We start from the raw sequence: 23,589 nt of genomic DNA, 5'->3' as shown, positions 1-23,589 counted from the left end.
ACCAGGCTGGGCAAATCATAGAGGCTCTTCTGGAGGTGAGGGAAACGACTGCAGACCCTGTAGTGAGAGTTGAAGCCCAGTCTTTGGCTGAAGAGATTGGATCTTACCGCTTTGCCATTTGCACAACCATACATGGGAGCCTGCCTGCAGGCGCCAGTCTCAGGACACCTCCACTCTCAGGACAGGAAGTGCATGCACGCTAAGAATTACAAAATAAAATCGCCACTATCAGTACAGTGCCATTTTCCAAACAGGAAATGCACGCAAATACAAAATAAAATCGTACTGACACTTATTATATACATATGTACATATATAAAAATAGGGGCACCTTGTATTGTTTACTCTCAGTACAGCACCACTTTCCGAACAGGAAATGCACGCTAATACAAAATAAAATCGCACTGACACTTATTATATCTATATAGATATATATATTTATATATATAAATAACGACATCTTGTATTTTAGTTACACCCGCTAGACCAAGGGTTCCCAAATTTTTCAGCCCGCGACCCCCAAAATAACAGCGCCAGAGACTGGCGACCCCCCACTATCACGTGGTGACTGAAAAAAAAAAAACGTGTGCACAGGACGCACGCACTAATAGGCGTATCCAAACACGCGCATAACGACAACACACAAGAACAGAACAGCCTGACAACCATGATATATGATATGATATAGCAATTTAATATAAGATAACAGCAGAACTCGTGATCAAAGTAATCTCCATGTGAATTAGTAGTGAACATTGTTGCGGTGCAAACTTTAAAGACATAAACTGTATAAAAATATATTTGATTTATTTTAGCGGCAATGGCCGGCCGTGGCCCAACCCCACTTTCCCCTGATAGGTGGAGAATTGACCACTAAGCGGAGCACCACTTATGTGACGTAGAAAATAATTCAAATCTGGATCAGTCTGTATCAGATCCGTTGCAGCCCCGTTTTTAGAGATTTGGGTATGGAGGAAAAGAGAGAGGGTTGTGTTTTATGACACTTTGTGAGTTCCCTGGAACACCGGGGACACATATTCATGTATAAAAGACGTACACAAGTGCATTTAGCATGATAGGTCCCCTTTAAATAATTTGTGTTTTGAAATAACAGCTCTTTTATGAATGTCCATTCTAGTGGACATCAGGTCTATCTTCATGGTTTAATGACTCAACATTTTTGCAGGAGACAGAACTGAAGCAGAGCGTATTCTCTACCAGATAGTTGAGGGAAATTCAGATTTGGAGCTGTCAGATGATGAGAAAGATGAGGATTTCACACCTGGGCTAGAGCAGGGTGAAGAAGAAGAGGAAAACGATGCAGAAGGCTCAGATGAGGAGACAGATTCAGACACAGAGACAGATAGGGATGAGCAGAAAGGACGTCGCCCTCTGTGGGCCAGGAGTAGCACGTATGTTTTACATAGTGAAGCATTATCAGTTTTGTTACTGGTCCTGGAGAAATTAATACAAATTTATCAAATAGATTTCTTATTTCTTATTGCTACATAAACTTGCACATTTGATCGAACTTGCGTAAATGTACTTACCACCACTGCAGGTATGTTATGTGTGCTAGCAGCCATGAGCCCACACACAGAGCTAACAAAATTATACAAACATGTGTTGATTATTAAAAAGGTAACAATTTTTTCTTTTGCACTAAATTACTTCTATAAAAAATAGAACGTTGCATTTCCATCATCACATTAGTCCATAATGATTTAATACAACAAATATATATTTGATTTATTTTAGATAAAATAAGGCAATGTTAATTCTGTTTCAAATATGTTTAGTTTTTTCCCTTTTTATATAAATCAAAAGTATAAACTGCAAAATGTTTTGTTAACCCTAAATAGATCTTAGGTTTTATTCCTTGTCTTACCTTTCATTTATTGGTGTTTTTTTTCCTCCATCAAAATAGATTCTCACCTGTGTAACCTGGGCTTCCTGACTGTCAAAATGACCCTGCAACCTGTGAAGACTGGAGTCCAATTGAGTACTTTACCCAATACATTGACATTAAAGTCTTTGAAGATTTGGCAGCATTCACCAATCAAAGAGAGTTACAAACTAGAGGAGTGTCTCTGCATACAACTCCTGAAGAAATTAAGATCTTCTTCGGCATATCAGTCCACATGGTCTGCCTAGGCTATCCAAGAATGAAAATGTTTTGGGCCAAAAAAACAAAAGTGCCAGTAATAAGCAGCAAAATGTCAAGGGATAGGTTCTTCAAGCTGAGAAGCTCATTCAAGATGGTTGATGACTTGGCTGTAACGGAGGAAACAAAGAAGGCAGATATTCTTTGGAGAGTCAGGCCATTACTTGACCGTGTGAGGCAAGGCTGTCTCAGTCTTCCAAAAACACAAAAGGTCTGCATCGATGAGCAAATCATCCCATTCACAGACCGCTGTCCAGTCAGGCAACACGTTCCAGGCAAGCCAAACCCCACTGGCCTAAAGGTCTTTGTGCTTGCTTCTCCAAATGGTCAGATGCTGGATTTCGAGGTGTACCAGGGGAAGAACACATTCAGGGAGCAAAGATTGGGTGTTTCAGCAGCATCAGTCCTACGAATGATTGAAACTGTTCCCACAGGAAGTGATATATTTTTTGACCGATACTTCACAACGATTGATCTCATGGATGCATTGCTGGCAAAAGGCCTTCCAGCAACTGGAACCATAATGAAAAACAGAGTCCCAAAAACATGCCAGCTGCCAGGAGACAAACAGTTGCGAAAAGAGGGGAGAGGAGCATCAGTGATTAGAAACAGTCCTGAGCTAGCCAGCACAAAATGGTTTGACAACAAACCAGTGCTGATGGCTTCCACTGTACATGGCAAAGAACCCCAAGACATCTGCACCAGATGGTCCAAAAAAGAAAAAGTTCACCTTCAGATGGTAAGGCCTGCAGTGATCAGGGAGTACAATGACAACATGGGTGGCGTGGACCTATGTGACTGCATGCTAAGCTTCTATCGCATGTCAAACCGGACCAAGAAATGGACATTGCGAGTGATTACTCACTTCTTTGATGTTGCCATTACAAACTCCTGGATCCAGTACAAGTCTGACAGCAAAGCGCTTAATCGTCCAGCCAAGAACACCGGTACCTGTAATAGTACCTGGACTTCAAATTACACTTGGCTGAAGAGCTGATGGATAGTCCAGAACTGGATGACTGCGATGAAGATGGTGAAGAAGGGTATGAGCCACCAACCAAAAAGAGGATCCCACAACCAGAGCCATCTCTGCGCAGTCACGGCCCGTCCACACAGGAGCGTTAAAAAAATCTTCCAACGCTTCTGCCCATTGACTTTGAATGGGGTGACGTCACTTTGCCTCACTTTTCGCCGAACTGCATTGTGGGCAGCAGAGCGGAGATTTTCAGGATTCAAAAGTTGAGCAATGTTCAACTTTTGAAGCTGAGGTGGAAGCGTCAGCCAATCAAATCCCGTTTATGCAAATCTGACAGTTCAAGCGCTAGCCAATCAAACCGCGTGTATGCTGGGAGAGACATACCGCAGGTCATTTCCTCATATTCCAAAAAATGGAGGAGAAATTAATTATAGCGGTAGGGAATCACCCGGTGCTTTATGACCAGTCCCTATTTACCTACCGGGATATAAACCGGAGGAGCCAGGCATGGAGGGAGGTGGCAGAGACAGTGGTAGGTTTTCGCCTGTTTGGGGAGTTTATATCCAGTTTACTTCGGGCTTTTTTGCTTCGTATGTCGGGGGCGGGAGATTCATGTGATTGGTTGTTGGTCGCGTTGCTCGCAAAAAATCCCCAAGCTTCAGATACGCCCACCTCCAAGATTTTTTTAACGCTGCTGTGTGGACGCTCCGTCAAGGAGCCATGCACATGCCACAGATGATGGATATCAAGAGTGCAGAAAGATGCAGAAATCAGGGGTGCAAAGGCAAGACGTACATGAGGTGTACCAAATGCAAGATGTTTCTCTGCATTACGAAACAGAAAACATGCTTCCAGGAGTATCATCAGGAAGAAATGAAGAACAATGAAGAATGAGGAAGGAAACATACTCAAGGGGGACCTATCAAATGATATGGACATTTTAGGCTGAATTGTTGTTGAGCTGTAGCCTAGTTTGGGCAGTTTTCCATGTGTTGTCAAATAAATTAGTTTGAAACTTTTGATCGGTATTAGGGATGCCAGAAACTGACCATGATCAAATTCGAAAATCGGACAGCCCTGGCGAATATTAATCGATTAGTCGCCGCCCCGCGCGGGAGAGGAAAAAAGAAGTATTTTCGCAGAGCTTGCATTTTACTTCATTTGCACTTGTCAGTTCGAACTCTTCTTTGTTCATCTTTAGTTGTGTTGTTCTCACTGTTCTGTATATCGCCAATAAATCAATTGCACGTGTGACGGAGAAGGGGGGGGGGGGGGCGGGGGCGGTGTGTGCTGGCTTCCTCCAAGTTTACAGTAAAACAAACTGGTGGTGTGACCAATGGCCATTTACAATTATTAATACTATTACTATTATTAGCATTAGTCTATATTTTGGTTGAAACTAAGCCAGGAAAAAAAAGAAAAACATAAATAATGATAAAAAAATATATAAATAAAATCGAATTTTAAAAATAATTTTCGATTATGGAGACTGTAACGAATATTCGAAAAATCGAATAATCGCTGGCATCCCTAATCGGTATCGAGTCGACAATGTTCATTGATCAGACTTTTATTTTTAAAGCAGTTACTGCAATGTTCAGACCCTTTTTTTTTTTTTTAAATAAAGGTGAATGCATTCTTGTATTATTATCACTCTACAAGCATAATCTGTTACATATTTTATCTTTTAATTTTGGCCGTCTTTTCCCACTAACATGGTCCCGACGTCCTCTACAGTGGACGTACTGTAAAGTTCAAAAATAAAGATATATTAAAAAAAGTCTAAATTGCAAGATTATTTTTTAACCCTAAATAGGTAGGAAATCACTGGGCTGCAACTGACAGTTATGTAGGCACATTGTTATTGTTTCTTATCGCTGTGTGATTAAAAGAATAAACACAAATAGCAGGATAGGCAATGCAAAACTTTATTTCGTACCTTCATACACACATAACACAACATTAGAATTAGCTTTTATCAACGCCTACATGATGATAACCTGTCAACATGACAGGAAAATCCACATGACATTAATACAGAGCGGGCAGAACCCAAATCTGCATTCAAAGAATACACTTTATCAAAGCTTGAGGAAAATATCTGAAATCTGGCATTTCATTTAACTCCAGCTCTCGACACAAGTTCGGGAAAGCCCCATGAGCTTCTCGATGCAGTATCCATGATTTCACCCATTTAGTGCGGTTTCTCCTAATTCTTCGCTTCCGCCTCTTGAGCATAGACTGTATATATAAGCTCTTGAGAGACTGTTGCTTGAGAATGGCTGATTGCTCCAGTACCGCACGAAACATGTTTTCGATGGACGAGAGTGAAAATGGAACGCACACGCTATTGTTGTTTGTTTATATCACAGTCTGTTCTTCTTCTCTGTCTTCCGGTTGTTGCCTATTTTGAATGACGAATACACACTACCGCCGCCTGCTGGTAAGGAGAGTTATTGCCACTCACGCATGCGCAGTTCGTACGTGCTCGGCTGAAGTCTTTGCGATGTGTTCCAGTGCGACACATGGCCAAGACGCAGGAGAACACGGCGACGCAACAGTCGGCGTCGGCGAGTTCTCTGGTGACTGCTTGGTGTGTCTGGACCTTTAGTTATAACTTTCTTTGGGCCTTGCAATTCTCTCTGCTTTCGGCGTAAAAAATCTGTTGGTTTAGTAGCAAGAGAGGGGTGCTTCGTGTTTAAATGTCTGAGCATTTTTACGGGCTTTAAGCTCTCATGTGCAAGAACCTCAGTGCACACTACACATTGGGGATGTTGTGCTTCATTGATAATGAGGCATGTGAATCCGTACTGGATGTATTCCTCTCGATAATTGCGACACTTGGATGAAGGCTGGTCTGACTGCTTATGGACCGCTTACGGTTGTTGTCTCCTCCTCCTCCTCCTCCTCTTCCCGCGCAAGAAGTTGACGGCCTTTGTGATGGCGGCTCTGCTCTCCTCCGCTGCCTTCTCCGCTGGCCTGTCTGCCTTCTCACTAGTTGGTATTAACCAACGTTTCATTTAGAAAAATGTATTAAAGAGCTGTTCAGAAGAAATATACTAGTAGTTGATGTGTGTTTTACGTCTGTGATATTTACTGTGGTGCTGTAAAGTGACCTTTGATACTGTCGTAAATCTGTCAGAATCAAAATTCCTTTATTTGTCCCGCTTACCTATTAAACAGACTTACATAATAAAAAAATTCTATGCACACGTTATTATTATTAATAATAATACAAATTATAATAATTAAAAATATATTTAAAAAAAAATTCTTTTTTAAAACACCTCAGGGGTCACATCAAGAGGATTCTGAAATCATCTTGCGACCCCCACTTTGGGAACCCCTGCGCTAGACAACAGTGGAGGGTTCGAGAAACAACCGTGTTTGCCGTGTTTGCCGGGTGCACCGTGGCGGAGGTGGGGAGGTTCCAGCCGGGAACCTCCACCCAGCTGCGGGACCCGTGGTGGGACCCCTGAGTCAGATGGTGCGTCTTGGTCACGCTTCATATCGGCCGGCCCGGGAAGGAAGAGACACGCAGAGTGGGGGAAGTCAACCCGCAGTTCGGAGGAACCGACCGCCAAAGCACCGGCACTAGGCCGGGCCGGTGGACGCCCTCCGATGGTGGGTCGCATTTGCCATTCGATCAGTGAGAGGAGAAACATTTTCAAAATCCGTTAATATATGGATGAGTGGAGGGGGGGGGAAACGGCTGGACACAGGCCGTGGGGGGACACCCGAGACCGGGCAGTGTCCCCCGGTAGAAGGAACCGGGTGAAATAGCCAAAAAAAGAAAGAATTTATAAAACCGGGGAAAAGTGAAAAAAACTCCCGTTAGATTCCTCCATGTGTCATTTGAGCGAAAAATGGCTAAGTCAACTTTTACGAGAACCAGGCTGGGGGGGTCAAAAGGGCTTGACCAAGGCCGACCCAAAGTGCATGGTGAGCGGACTCATCACCTCCGTGATTTGAAAACTTCCATCAGACGAGTCCTTCTGGGGGGGGGAGAAAAAAACGTGTTCGTCAGAATCGTCACTTCCTGTACCGAGAGTGGAGGTGTCCTGAGAGTGGAGCCTACACCGGAACTGTCCTGAGAGTGGAGGCCTGCAGGCAGACCCTCTCCAACCATATGGTATGACATCCTCTACAAGATCCAGCATGTGAGCAACCTGATGCAGTCACCCTCCATGCAGTTAGACCTGTCGACCTGCTGAAGAAAACAGGAGATTCCCTCACCAGCTAAAATCTTGCCAAGGTTGGTATGGTTTACTGTGTCAAAAGCTTTTCGCAGGTCAAGGAAAACTGCTCGAACTATCCCTCCTTTGTCTAATTTAGCCATAATTCCTTCCACTAAATAGCAGCATGCAGTCTCAGTAGAATAATTAGTCCTAAAACCAAACTGCATGGGATGGAGTAGGTTGTAGCTTAGATGTGACACCAGCTGTTCCGTGACTACCTTTTCAACTACTTTAGACACAACAGGTAGAATGCTGATGGGTCTATAGTTGCATACTTATTTTTTTGTCGCCACATATATATTGTCTTTTAATGATTAATTTGTAATATAGGTGATGGGGCTGGCTAAGTCGTTTTTATGTTTTTTAATAAATACTGTGTCCAGTCCCCAGTGATCTTTTGCCTTAGAATTTGATAAGGTGGAAATTATTTTATTCACTTTAGTCTCATTAGTACAGTTGATTGAGTACGTTTGTGTCATCACTTAAGTCAAGAAGCGGTTCTGTTACATTAAAACTGCGGGCCAATTCTAAAACAGATTCAATACAAAAATTATTAAAATGGTTGGCCACGGCTAGGCTATCCTGTTCAAGCTCAATATTATAATTTTTTGAGTGATCTTTTCCAATAATTTTGTCAATGGTTTTCCACAGTTTTTGTGGATTCCCCTTTGCCTGTCGAATAGTATCTAACATGTAATTTGCCTTTGCCTTTCTTAATTGAACTGTAACTTTATTTCTGAGACTTTTGTATATTAAGCGGTCTGTTTCCAGTCCCGATTTTAAAGATTTTTTTAGAGCTACATCCCTTTTTTTCATTAATTTCCAAAGAGCAGTGTTAAACCATGGTAACAGTTGTTTGCCAATACTCTTTTGTGGCATTGTTTTTGTATATTTAGCTACGGTTTGTTTTAACGTATATATATATATAAGACCCTCACAATTTTCACCATATGGCAAATCAAACCAATCAGTTTGCATTATTTCATCCTCCAGAATTCCCATGTCCCGATTTGGGATGTATGCGATATATCTTTTACCCTTAGTTATATTGGGATTTTTGTAACGCAGGTTACATAGCTTCCTGGCAACTACAGTAAGGTTATGATCGGACATGCCAGTAACAAGATTGTATGTTTTTGAGACTCGATCCTCTTTATTCGTTAAAATTAAATCCAACAAAGGTATCACAGGATAATTATATTTGTTTACTTAGCAGGCTTTTCTTAACATAAATCATAACACCCCCTCCCTTACCTTGATTACGATCTTGTCTATAAATATTATATTCAGAATCAGTTTCAACTTTATTGTCATTACAAAATACAAGTACTAGTGACAAAATGAGAGTTTGGCATCTGACCAGAAGTGCAAAATAGCAGTGCAGGTGTCTACATAATATGAATAATTATAAATAGGCTATAAACAGATGAAGTATGTACAGTATAAACGATATTGACAGTATAAGGATATAAACAGGTGGGTAGTGGGTGTGGGCATGGGTTTATCAGGGGGCAGAGTTCAGCAGGGTAACAGCCCTGGGGAAGAAGCTGTTCCTGAACCTGTCTTGGACCGGAGGCTCCTGAGGTGCCTCCCCGAGGGTAGGAGGGCAAACAGGTTGTTCGCAGGATGAGAGGTGTCTTTAACCCTCGTAATGTCCTCCCGATTACTATGCACCTTGTGCCCTCTGGGGTCATTTTTGACCCCATCTGGCTTGTCTGATATTTAAAGCATAAAGTATAAAATGTGAATCAATTTTGTGTTACACCTTTAGTTCTACTTCAGTACAACCCATTACCACACATTTGTCCCTTAGTTTTGGAATTTAGGGCCGATAGACCCTTATTTAAATGAAATTATACAATTTTCTGATTTAAAAAATAAGTGAAACAATGAATTAATTTGACCATATTGTATTGTGACTATTTGTCTTATCAGAGACTGGTGTATGTCAAAGTTTAGTAAGGATGCCCTTTATGAATAATTCATATTTTTTTAATTGCAACACATAATCACACCTTGTGCCCTCTGGGGTCATTTTTGACCCCATCTGACTGTCATTTAACCTGTTAAGCCCTGAGCCTGTTTTTCAGGTCTCAGACTCGAAAATGATATTCCCAGAACAAATGACCATATCTTCACTTCTAAAAGGGGTACATTAATAATCTTTTTTCTCAAAGCAAGGTTACATCTGTGAGTTGGATGTAGAAGTGTCAGAATCAATATAGATGTTTTTATTTTAAGGTAAATTCAGATTGAACATAGTAAAACAAATTAAATTATAGTGTCCGTCCAAAAGAAAAAATTACTTATAGTGAGAACCACCCTTGAATGATGGGATAGTAGACTGAAAGCTTTAGAAATCCAAACTATAACATATAATAAGATTAATGCAAAACAAGTGAAGTTTGACCTTTTTAGAGAGATTTAGAAGAAAAAAACCCACTTCTGGGGTCATTTGGGTGGATTTTCCATATCTCTGGCCCCCCTCATTCGATTTTGATGATTGACATCTCTTTTTAACCGTTAGAGCCAATAGAATCGAGGGAAAAAATACATAAAATCCCCAATTATTCTGACAATAGTAAATGATTACCGTAGTGTGTTGATAAATCATGTGTTTCAACTTTAGCATAACCTGACATATCAAACATATCAACATTCATTTCCAAAACATTTAACTATTCAAAACGTACTTTTCAGTATGAAACAATAGAACGTGCCCTTAATGTGCCCTCAGTTGCATGCCGGGCAGGTAACAATGGTGTGATCTTTGCAGATGTATGCATTGCATCTTTGGCACATTTTCGTTCTTTTAAAATCAATCTGGCGATTTTGGGCTTTTTGTCATCCCTGTTGCTCACAGCAGCATCTCGATGCAGAGTGCTCATCAGAAGAACATTTTTCTGTTTCTTGGGGTGATAGGACACCAGAGCATGGGTCTCGGTGAAAGCAAACTTCGATGAGAAACGAGCCCTGTCCGCTTTTGACACCAGTGCAGGGAGAAGCTCAGGTTTATTTCTCCTTACTGTTCCCACCATGAGCAGCTTTCTTTTCAGCAGCGCCAGGCCAAGGGCATGTGAAGTAAAGAAGTTGTCACAGGTTATCGTTTTCCCTGGAGACCTTCTGTCATGTCAAGGACAACTCGCATGCCCTGATTTCTTTCTGATGTCCCACCAACAGGTTTGCCAGTGTATATCTGCATATTCCATGCGTAGCTTGACCTGGCATCGCATGCTGCCCATATTTTTATCCCATATTTGCCTGGTTTGCTCGGGATATATTGCTTGAATGGACAGCGACCTCTGAATAGGACCAGGCGCTCATCGACAGTCACATTAGTGCCTGGATTGTACATCATTGGCAGGAGACACCCACGTGTCCCAAACGTCTCGAATTAGAGCAAGTTTGTCTCGTGCCCGGCGATCTTCCCTTGTGTCTTTGTCATCAAATCTTATGACTCTGGAGATACATTTTAAGTGTCATGGTAGCACGGAAAATTGCCCTACCAGACTCTGCATTCCATAGACTTGCTGTAGCCTCTTTGCTGGATCGGTACACTCCAGGAAGAATCAACAAACCCACGTATGCCTGCAGATCCATTTGATCCATCTTTCTCCACTTTTTCCCATAAACACGCTGCCCCTCCTTGTTAGTCATGTTCAGCACTGACTCTTTGATGGCCTTGGGCAGAAACAGATAAAAAGCGGACTTTATGTCCTCAATACGAGACCTTGCATACAGGGTTGGACCATGGCAGTCTCTCTCTGCTCTCTCTGCTTTTACCATGCGACGTCCGTCTCTGGGAGTGATGGAAGACCAGATCAATGTTTCATCCTTAGATTGGAAATATTTTTCTTCTTCTTCTTTCGTGTAACGTCAGAGGTCTAACTCGGTGTCGTGTAGCCATGCCCGCATCTCTGGTCCTAAGTCGAAGAGGCTGGCTTCCGAGGGTGGTCTATATCAAGGCGCAGTGGTCAATGTCTGTATGGGAATCCAAGGTGGCCTGGGTGGCAAACACACTCCAGACTGTGTGTTGAAAATTGTCCTGTAGCATAGAGTATGCCCCCTCAGGCCATACCTTGACAGTCCTCACTGTGGGTTTCACACGTTTGATGAGTGGTATGTATTGGGGGTAAAGGAACAGTGAGAGGTCTCCCCCAGGTGGGGGAGGAGAATGGCACTGTATGCATTGGCCATGTTGGTGTAAACATGATCACTGGCACTGTTCCTTGTGGTTGCTGGCCTATTTTGTCACTTTTAGCTTTTTTGAAAAAGCTATTTATTGTTGGGAAATGTTTTAATGCAGCCGCCACTCTCTTCTTTTTCTTTCTTTTCGCAGCCCCGCTGGGCGTTTGGCTGCTACCGGCACCATCCAATTTTTCAGCTCACGTGACAAAATGTGACATGATGAGTGAGGGTGGGGCTGTGATTCGGCTATACCAGAGTTCCCGTTAGCCGGTAATTACCGGACTATGACCGGTAAAATATGCTGAAGACCGGCAAATCTAAATCTCTCCGGTCAAAATGTCTGGTCAAAATAATTTCCCCTTTAGCGCAATACCGCTTCAGTTGCGCCACTTATGTGACAGACAAGAAGAGTATGTGACAGAGAAGAATAGTCCATTCTAATGTCTAACACTTAATGTGGAGAAAGAGATGTCCTGTATGGTTTGATTGTGCGTTGATCTGTTGGTAATGCCTCGGGGTTCCGGTGGGCATGTAAACAAATGCATAATGCTGTTGCGCTATACTTTAGCTAGATTTGATCGATATGGACATAAACGCGAGTGAAGTCTAATCTGACGGGAGAGAGATCAGCTGCTGCTGACGAGTCGACACGCAGCTCTGCATAATCACATGCAGCGGTGAGCGGAACAAAACACACACTTCCGGAGCGTCCACACAGCAGCGTTAAAAAAAATCTTGGAGGTGGGCGTATCTGAAGCTTGGGGATATTTTGCGAGCAACGCGACCAACAACCAATCACATGAATCTCCCGCCCCCGACATACAAAGCAAAAAAGCCCGAAGTAAACTGGATATAAACTCCCCAAACAGGCGAAAACCTACCACTGTCTCTGCCACCTCTCTCCATGCCTGGCTCCTCCGGTTTGTATCCCGGTAGGTAAATAGGGACTGGTCATAAAGCACCGGGTGATTCCCTACCGCTAATTTCTCCTCCATTTTTTGGAATATGAGGAAATTACCTGCGGTATGTCACTCCCAGCTTTGATTGGCTAGCGCTTGAACTGTCAGATTTGCATAAACGGGATTTGATTGGCTGACGCTTCCACCTCAGCTTCAAAAGTTGAACATTGCTCAACTTTGAATCCTGAAAATCTCCGCTCTGCTTCCCACAATGCAGTTCGGCGAAAAGTGAGGCAAAGTGACGTCACCCCATTCAAAGTGAATGGGCAGAAGCGTTAGAAGATTTTTTTAACGCTGCTGTGTGGACGCTCCGTTCAGGTTAGAATATCACACGTAGCTATTTTAATTACCTCTCAAACTACCTAAACTAGTTATAGATATGTTTAGTTTTACTGTCGGGTCACTCATTACTGATCCGCGAGCTGCATGATCGGCGGGCTGTCAGGAGAGGGAGAGAGCGCTCCGTTTATTATTCCCGTGTTATTGTAAATTACTGTACACTTTTGAATAATGTAGTTAATCTACTATAATTAGTTTGTTTAATATCGAATCATATCAATTTGTTTTAAAGCTCAATAAATAACAAAGAAGACCTTTGACCGGCACTTTTCTACTTTTGTCCGGAAGATTTCAACTTTAACGGACATATTGACCGGCGGAAAAATATTTTAACGGGAACTCTGGGCTATACATTGCCGCCGCGTAGTAATAAAGTTGAGCGCATACATAGTGAGACCTACAGTACAGAGACGGTTTAGAAACTATATTAATGCTCAAGGACCCCTGGGCACTTGCCCAGGTTGCCCATATGGTTAATCCGGCCTTGGGGCTTAACAGGTTAAGGTGGAACGGTATTTCAACTTCACTATCTTCATTTGGGAAAAGGCTGACTCGCATAAATAAGTTGAGCCGAAGAGTGAGGTCAGTGAGGTGGCACACTTTCTGACGTTTGGATACTTTTCAACTCTGAATAAATTCCAAAACTGAATAAGTTCCAAAACTGAATAAATTCCAAAACTGTCCGGCATGGGCACAACTGAATGTCGGCCTGCAGTGACAACATCTCATCCTCCAGCGCAGGCGCAGACGGGTTCAGATGAAACACTGCTCCGATGTTTTGGGCCAGTGAATCAATCTCATGGTCTTCACTAAACGGATAGCACATGAATGTGGCGATTGGCTCGAGCAAAGCGAAGTCTCGGAAGCGTTTCTCGAAGTCAGATGTAATGTTATTTACTTGCTCTGTGTAGCGCGCACTGTCAAGGAGCGCGCTGTCCTTCCCTTGCTTCTCCAGCTCAGAGGCGATGTTTTGGAAGTTGGCCAAATCTTTGCGCTGCAGCTTTGAACACAGCAGATGCAGTCTTTGTTTGAAGGCATTAACTGAGCTGATCATGTCAACCCTTGTAGCTCCAAGTTCAGCTCATTCAACATGTGTGTAATGTCTGTTAAAAACGCCAGATCTAACAGCCACTCCTCGTCATCTAGACGTCTGTACTCCGCGAGGTTAGTGCCATGGAGAAATTCCTTTATCTCCGGTAGAAGCACTCAAAATCTCTGGAGAAAATTGCCCCTACTCAGCCATCTTACGTCGGTGTGTAGTAAGAGGTCAGTGTGAACACAGTCGGCATCCTCCATATATGCACGAAACAGCCGTCTTTGAAGAGGTCTTGCCCAAATAGAACAGGCAACTTTAAGTGACACATCTATGACCTCTTTCATGTTCAGCATTTTTGCACAAAGTGCGTGCTGGTGTATGATGCAGTGATAATTAAGAAAGTCAGGGAATGTGTCATCCTCTCTGCATTTTGCGTTGAAGCCATTACAACGGCCCACCATCGCAGGCGCACCATCCGTTGTGATGGAACTCAACTTAGACATGGGGAGTTTAGTTTTGTCAACAAAGTTTTTGAATGTCCGCAAAATGTCCTCGCCCCGAGTGTGTTCCTTCATTGGCAGAATTGTCAGTAGTTCCTCTTTCGCCTTCATGAGTGTGAACCATCCTGATATAAACGCACAATTGCGCTGTATCGCTCACGTCAGTGGACTCGTCTAGTTGGAGTGAGAAACACTCGCAGTCTTCTATATCCTTTCTGAGTTGCTGGGTCAAATCCTCAGCCATGACTTCACAGCGACGTGTGACTGTGCTCCGTGATAATTGAACGGCCCTGATAGCGTTTATTAGTTCTGTTTTGTTTTTGTAATCCCGAAACAAGGCGTCTGCTGCTTCTACGAAGGCTTCTTTCTCCATCTTGAAATTATTTGTTATGTTTTATTATAGCGTGACTCACTTGTAAAGATGCTTCAGTGGCTGCCTTTGCGGTGGATGTCGGCTTTAAAGGTCCCATGACATGGCCATTTCTACTGATCATAATTCCATTGTTGAGGTCTACTAGAATAGATTTACATTGTGCAATCTTCCAAACTCACATTGGTTTTCTCATACAGCATCTCTGTATAGTATGTGTATTCACTGAATTTCACTTTCTGTCCTAAACGCCTTGTTGGAGCTCCTGCTCCTCCTTTTCTACATCCAACTCACAGGTTTATCATTACTTTGAGAAAAAAGATGATTAATTTAACCCTTTTAGAAGGGAAGATATGGTCATTTGTTCTGGGAATGGCATTTTCGAGCCTGAGACCTGAAAAACAGGCTCAGAGTTTAACAGATTAAGTCTAAGTGGTGCACTAGTCATAACTTTAGTTTGGTCTTAACCTTCGGTTCTACGTCGGACGTAGAGTTACGACCAGCTTACGCCCAGCTGGTGCACTCCACTCCTGGAGACCATCTGCGCCGCGGCGTCGTGGGCGTCTTCTGGCACATTCTCCAGTTGTTATCAGTTTAATGTCGCCACTCCCCATTCTTTGGGCGTGGTCCTTTCGCCGAGCTCCGCTGCTTCCATTAGTGAGCAAGGGCTTGGATTCATCATGACTTGGTTGGTATAGGTCATCCAGTGCTAAAGCACCGCCTCTGGCGGTCAGTAGGGACGAAATAGAACGATAGTTACGGCTGTAACTACGGTTCTATGAGTCCCGGATGACCGCCAGAGTTTCCTGTCGCTCAGAATTCTTGTGTGCTCGCGAGAAGATTCTGGGAGCCGATCCACCAATGACGCCGGCCTATGTAGCCGTCGTCATGTGGGTCACAGGTGACTTTGTTGTTATTAGGTACTCGAACTGCGCATGCGTGCGATGGACATATCCAGTGCTAAAGCACCGCCTCTGGCGGTCACCCGGGACTCATAGAACCGTAGTTACAGCCGTAACTATCGTTTTCTTTCTTGAGCACTTGCATTGATGTATTTGTATCTATAAAAAAATATGTTTGAGAAGTTTGCTACTCACTGAAAGTAACATGAAGTGCAGAGTGGGTGTTCAACAATGGCTCAGTGTTAGGTCCCGTATTATTTGGCCTATATATTAATGATCTCCTTCAACAGTGTCAAAATATAAAAATTGCAATTGTATGCACATGACACTGTCGTGTGTACACAAGCAAAACAGACTGCCAAGTTAGCGGCTTCCAAACTAACAACTGCGTTAGACAGGATCACACATTGGCTTCATTAATCATGTCTGAGTCTAGTTGCTTACAAGATAAAAGGTTTGTTCTTTTCATCAAATTTGAAATGATTGATATCGTCTCTGATTTTAAATATATTGGCGAGATACTGGACCAACATTTGATTTTTAAGAAAGGTGTACAAAAAAAGGTTAAATCTAGAAAATACTCTGCAACAAAAAATAAATAAATGCTATGCTATGACACTTTCCCATATGACACTTTCTTAATTGCATTAAATGTGTGGTGGCAGGCTGGTGAAACAGCCAAAAATAACTATTCAGTCCTCCTAGAAACAAACCCTAAAAGCTCAGCTGCCATTAACCTCAATAAGACATCGTACCCTACAATCTGCATTCGGGCAATAAGCTTTTTCTGTTAAAGAAATCTGTGAAACACTGCCTGGAGATGTGAGGAGCGTCTCTGACAGCACTTTAAAACCAACTTTAAAAGTTTGATAGAATCTGCTCAGCTCTGTATTTACTGACCTTGAATTATATCTTATGGTTATGACTTGCTTTCATCTGACAGGCAGACATTTGTGATTTGCTATTGTGTGTTCTTCTTTTTTTTCTTTGTATAATGTTTCGGTGCTGTTTTTTGTTTCGACCAGTCAACAACAGATTAATTAGCATAAAGCCATAATTTGAGGACATATATGATTCAAACTCTTTGAGCAAAATGACTAAAAACAACAAACGAATAGATATGTAAGAAAATGGGTAAGAGGAGCATGGGCTGGGACATTGGGGATTATGAAAGGTTATTATTGTTTATCACAGGGGGGAAATTAAGATGGTAATTATTTTTCAACACACACACACACACACACACACACACACACACACACACACACACACACACACACACACACACACACACACACACACACACACACACACACACACACACACACACACACACACACACACACACACACACACACACACACACACACACACACACACACACACACAATTGCCAAGTCTGACCCAGCATAATATTGTGCTAATAAAGCACATTTGCAAAAGTCACCCCTGTTAGTTGGTGTAATAGGATGCCAGCAATTAGCTTTAATGCAGACAAAAACGAAATTGTCCAGTATCCATGAACCATCATGACCTACAGTGCCACACACACAAACACTGCAAAAAAAGTAATTACCAAAACAATAGAAAAGTTGGCTTTATGGAATCATATGCCAGGGATGTCATTCTATATACACTATAATGTAGCCATCCCTACACACATCCCTACACACACACACACACACACACACTACATTCAACATCAAAGCACAGTTTCCTGCATGGGGTGACTCCATTTTATACCATCATTAAATTAGCTGCAGCCTACATTGGGGCTCCATATTTCACTCAACTCGCCTCTCCCATTGGTATAAACCACACACAACACACACACACACACAGAGTAGTGTAGCCCATTCAGGGTCATGCCCTGTCATTAAGCCTTCCTCCCCTCCCCTCTAACAGATGATTGATCAACTAATTAGTTTTAAGATGGATGTCTTTCTTCTTATTTAACCTAACCCCCCCCTCCCCATCTAAGGAGATCATGCATATTAGAGCTATAATACACTGGTGTGAAATTACATTTTAAAGATATGGAAAATAATCTCATTAGCCAAGTACAATTTATTGGAATGAAAACCACTTTGAAAACACAATTTGAGCACAGATTTAACTTCTACTCTGTAATTGACTCGTTTCCATGAATTTTGCCATTTACTCAATTCATAAATTCAAAAGTGATATTATGACTACACATCCCTCATAATGGGATTTCAGACATTGTACTATTGGTCATTATTTAAGTGATCAGAAATCAACATTGTCATGTTTTGTAGATAAGTCATTAACATCTTAAGGAGATATTTCTAATTGTTGAAATTGGGGTAAAATTAGGTACTAATTACAACTGATGGTGGTAGAAACACTCACTGTTTTGGCAGAGCAGGCATAGTATTCAGGGTTCCTGCAGGTTTCGCCAACTCAAATGTAAGACTTAAGACCTTTTTAAGACCACTTTGAATAGAATTTAAGACCTATTTCACGGCAAGAAAGTATGAAGGAAAATTGCTATGAAAGAAGAAATACGTCCCATAGTTACTTACAAAGTAACTGTATTCTACATAAGAACAATGACTGAACATAACAGCATAACAGTACAGAACTGTGTTAGCGTGTTAGACAAAAAGTGTGTATGTGTGTTAGGGCTGTGCAATTAATCGTATTTTAATCGCAATTACGATTTTGGCCTGCCACAATTACGAAAACAACATAATCAGAAAAAAATATTATTTAGCTTTGCTAGGTTGTGACAGTGCACTACAACATATTTGATCTAATTAATTTTAGTCTAATCTATTTTTATTTATCATATTTATATATGTTTAGTAGCTTGTGGAAGTGTGCTCCAAAATATTTGTTGATCTTGTTTATTGGTATTTATTATTTTTGATATTATTTATTTAAATGTATCATTTATTTTTGTATTGGTTTTTCAGTTGAATTATACGTTCAGGGTAATCAACAGTTAAAAAGATACTGTTCAAATTATTATTTGTTTTAAAGTTCAATAAATGGATGTTTTCAAAGTCAATGAATAATCGTATTTAATAATCGTGATATCAATTATTGACCAAAATAATCGTGATTATGATTTTTGCCATAATCGAGCAGCCCTAGTGTGTGTGTGTGTGTGTGTGTGTGTGTGTGTGTGTGTGTGTGTGTGTGTGTGTGTGTGTGTGTGTGTGTGTGTGTGTGTGTGTGTGTGTGTGTGTGCAGAGCCGGCCCGACCCATTAAGCGACATAAGCGGCCGCTTAGGGCCCCGCAGCCACTAAGGGCCCCCTAGCAACATTTAATTTTTTATCTCAGTACACCGTTTTTTATCTCAGTACACCGTCGCCGTGATAAGTATGTTTAATTAATTTTGTTAATATGCCTAGATTGCCTACTCTCAAAGTCATGTATTATATTATTGAGTCAATCATATAATACATTAACCGTGCTTTACCTGAACCTCATCATGACACTAGAGAGGACGGCAGGATTGTAAATTCCCGTGTTCAGTGAATGCAACAGAGGCAAGGCACCAGACCAACCAGAGAGTTGAATGGAAATAAACATCTGTCTTATTGGCTGACAGGTACCTATCCTGTGAGCTGTGACAATGTTTAAAATAAACTGTCAGTCTCAGACTCAGAGTTTTTGAAGATGGACATAAGAACATTTGTTCTTAAAAAAGACGACAATTCTCAAGTGGTGGTTCACACAACAACCCCAGAGCCAGCACTTGAGCCAGGAGAAATTACAGCTACGTTGACGTTACTTTGAATCGCGGGGGTAAGCTAAACCGTTAGCAAGTAGCTATAGCTAGCCAGATATATTAAATAAACACTTTGTCATACAATCTAAATGTAATGTTTTTTTAGCGTTACCTGGTGATTTCAAAGAAAGCTCTCTGGGAAATGTTGACTTACTGTTCGACATGAAGCTAGAAGCTACCTTACAGTACACAGTTGATCCTGAGTCCTGTCAGATAAAGTGTTTCATAGTTAGCTTAGCTAAGCATCAACCTAGCACTGAAATATATGGATGTTATGTGACAGTATTTCTGAGAAAAAGTCAGCTGAAATGGTGGCATAGTTGCCACTGCTTTACGTGTCGACAGCATGTTTGAACGTATTTGCAGCAGTAAATGTGGCTGTTTGGCCACTGACGTTGCCATAACAACACCTGAATGTAAATGTGCAACCTCTTTTTGCATGAAATTATAATTCTTCTGAATGATATTCCTATTGACAGCTAGTTTTTATGTGAACATTATGAGATGGACAGCCAGAGAGAATAAATGAAAAACAGTTATGAAATACTATATGACAAAACAAGAATACAGTTTAAAAGGGGAGTGATTTGTAAAATATCCATAAAGAAAAATCTGTTTACAGTTCTGTTTCATATGGGTGTTGAGAGATGTATCCATAGATCTCTTAATTTTGCTCTCAAAGTGCACCAGATTGATGCTTTTAACTTCAATATCTAAAAATAAATCTTCCCGGGGGAGCATGCCCCCGGACCCCCCTAGAGGATGTTAGGTCCACGGTGTTTACATGCTTATTTATACAATATGTATGCTTATGCTAACATCATAAGACAAAAGTTGGTTCCGTGTTGTGTGAAGTGAGAACGCGCTAGAGTGAGGGGGGCCCCCAAGCCAAAGCTCGCTTAGGGCCCCCAAAAGTCTAGGGCCGGCCCTGTGTGTGTGTGTGAGAGAGAGAGAGAGAGAGAGAGAGAGAGAGAGAGAGAGAGAGAGAGAGAGAGAGAGAGAGAGAGCAGAGAGAGGAGACGATAGGAGAAGCAGGTCTCTCTATAGCTCTCTCGTCTTCGCTGTCTCTCTCGCTCTCCTCTCTCTCGTCTCTCTCTCTCTCTTCTCTCGTCCTCTCCTATCTCTTCTCTCTCTCTTCTACTCTCTCCTCTCCCTCTCTCTGCTCTCTCCCCTCCGCTTTTAGGGTTGACGTAGACCCAAACGTCTCAAACTCAAACACGTTCCCCTCCAATGGTTTCAAACAAGCACTAAATTCGAGGTTTTCTAAACAAATACGGTTGAACTTACACTTCCCCATATTTATTTGTAAGTAGATTCGAAGATACATGAGTTTCTGACTGCCGTTAGCTGATGCTTGGTTGCTAGGTTACTAGCTGGGTGTTCTCTGATAAGGGGCCAGGGGAAACAAAGTTAGTGATTACTGGTTCCATGTTGATTTATTTCAATACAAATTGTTGGGGGGAACTGAAAGGCTCTTACCGTACTGGTTACTTTGCAGCCCGGACATTTCCCCCAAAACACATTGAGACGCGATCGCAACACAGAAGTACCTTTCAAATCAAAGGTTCAAGGTTCTTTATTAGTCATACAACCATAGCTACAGAGTAGTTATGTGAATGAAATTCTTAAGTCACAGGCTTCTCCAACAGTGCAACACAATATTACAGAAAAACAGAAAAATATAGTGCAAGTAAATATTAAAGTAACTGCAAAAAGAAAGGAATAGTTTAAAAAAAAAAGTGAAATAGTGAAATAAGAGTCTATATGCAAGCTATTTGAATGATATATTAGGTAAATAGATAAATGATTACTAAGTAGCAGAATGTTATGAATGTTGTTACAGCAGTTCAGGTGTTTAACAGTCTTATCACCTGTGGGATGAAACGTCGGGTTACGTATTGTAACCCTTGTTATATAAACACAGGCGGAGCCCTCTACTGGACTCTATGGGTACTACCTTATCATGCAAGCATTCACCTACTGAGATTTCTATAGACGTAGCCGGCCCCGGGGCGGGCTTACCTGAATGCGTGCGCATCTCACTTCCGTATAAAAGGAGGCCTCGCCTCCTGACCACTATCCTACACCACTCTTCAGCGAGCGGTATAGGACAGACAGTGCCCCCAAGGTAGAGGGCTCCGCCTGTGTTTATATAACAAGGGTTACAATACGTAACCCGACGTTATATCTCTCACAGGCTCCGCCCTCTACTGGACTCTATGGGTACAGTGGGCGGAGCCCCGATGTATGCACGCACTGTCGTCCAGCACACCGTTCCACCTCACTGTCCCTGACCGGCTTTAGCAGCCACTGCGCCTCACTCACCTCTCCCTCGGTTGTAACCATGGAGAAGTCCGGGCTGCGGCCGATAGAGCACACCCTGACGCGCTTGCCTCGCAAAAAAGTGTGCTCAAAAATAGTGCTGAGGACTCCCCTACGTCTGCCCATAGGCAGACAGGGAAAGTCTGCAGCCCTGTATGGGTTCACTATGCACTCTCCCTCCTGAGTCCCTAAAGAGCACGGGGAGAACGCAAGTGCCCCCTATGTCCCCCCACTCCGCCACTGACCCTGTGCAGAGTGTGTAGGGACAATAGTATGGAGGGCTCTCCCCCTCCTGCCCCCAGATTTCTGAGTACCACGGAGCCCCGACGCGATCCGGTGCCACCAGAATGACTGCCAGACGTTCTCGCCTCACTCTCCCCAGGAGAGGGAGAATGAGACGCAGCGGTGGAAAGGCGTATAGCAGCTTTTTTGGCCATGGCTCGTGTGCAAACGCGTCCACCCCCAAAGGCGGGTCGTCGCTCAGGGCCATGGAAAACCACAGGGCACAGTGGCTGTTGCGCCGGCTGGCGAACAGGTCCACTTCCGCTCTCCCGAACTGGGCCCAGATCTGCTTCACCACCTCCGGGTGAAGTGTCCATTCGCCTGGCAGGGGGCCGCCCCTCGACATGAGGTCGGCCCCCCTGTTCTCCAGTCCCGGGATATGGAGGGCTCTCAGAGATAATACCACCTCTGATGCCCATAACCACAGCCTCTCCGCTGTGGCCAACAAGGCGGCGGAGCGGACTCCGCCCTGCCTGTTGATATAAGCCACTGTGGTGCTGTTGTCGCTCCTGACCAATACATGTCTCCCTTGAATTAGGGGCATGAAATGCTGGAGGACTAACACTACCGCCCGTAGCTCTAGGAGGTTGCTGTGTCGTGTTTCTGTTAGAGACCAGCGCCCACCTATAGCCCTCTTCAGGCAGGTCCCTCCCCATCCTGTTCTGGATGCGTCCGTGAACACTGTGATGTAGGAGGTTACCCGCCCCAGTGGAGACCCCCTCCGGAGGCGCCCGGGAGACCCCCAGAACCGGAGGTTGCCCTCCACTGAGGGGGGGATGGTCACCAGCCGCCGTTTGTGCCTCTTGGGATCCAAACGCAGACTGGAAAACCACCTCTGCAGGCGGCGCATATGCAATAACCCCAACGGGACCACAACGTGAGCAGCCGCCATGAGACCCAGAGTCTGCATGACAGCTAAAGCTGTCACTGTTGCCCCCTGTTGCAGCCTGTGCACCGCCCTGAGAAGGGACGCACGCCTGTTCTCTGACAGGGTGGCACGCAGCGTGCCTGCATCGAGCCCCACTCCCAAATACAACGCCTGTTGGTGAGGTATGGGGGTGCTCTTTCTCCAATTGATCGCAAAGCCTAATTTGGTTAGGTGTGTGATCAATTGTGCTGTGCAACACATTGCCTGTTCCTGGGACCCAGCCATGACTATGAGGTCGTCTATGTAAAAGAAAACTTTCATGCCCTGGGCGCGCAGCGGTTGAAGCGCTGTGGCCACACATTTGCTGAATGTGCGTGGGGATAGGGAGTAGCCGAACGGGAGTCTGTTGTACTCGTAGGCTATCCCTTGAAAGGCAAAACGCAGATATTTCCTGTGCTCTGGCACAATCTCCACATGAAAATATGCGTCTTTCAGGTCGATGGTGGTGAACCAATCGCCCGGCTGCACTAGCCCCATTAACTGTTTGATAGTTAACATGCGAAATTTCCTGCGGCAAATGTGAAGATTCAGGCTGCGCAAATCTAGAATAGGTCTGAATTCGAGGAGTAATCAAGGAGACGCCCAACACACCCAGATTATTCGCCGCAGCCGCCATCTGTGAAC

The sequence above is a fragment of the Trematomus bernacchii genome, unplaced genomic scaffold, assembly GCF_902827165.1.
Source record: "Trematomus bernacchii unplaced genomic scaffold, fTreBer1.1, whole genome shotgun sequence".
Classification (NCBI taxonomy): domain Eukaryota; kingdom Metazoa; phylum Chordata; class Actinopteri; order Perciformes; family Nototheniidae; genus Trematomus; species Trematomus bernacchii.
The sequence above is the reverse complement of the archived record's forward strand: the minus strand, read 5'-3'. Positions refer to the sequence as shown.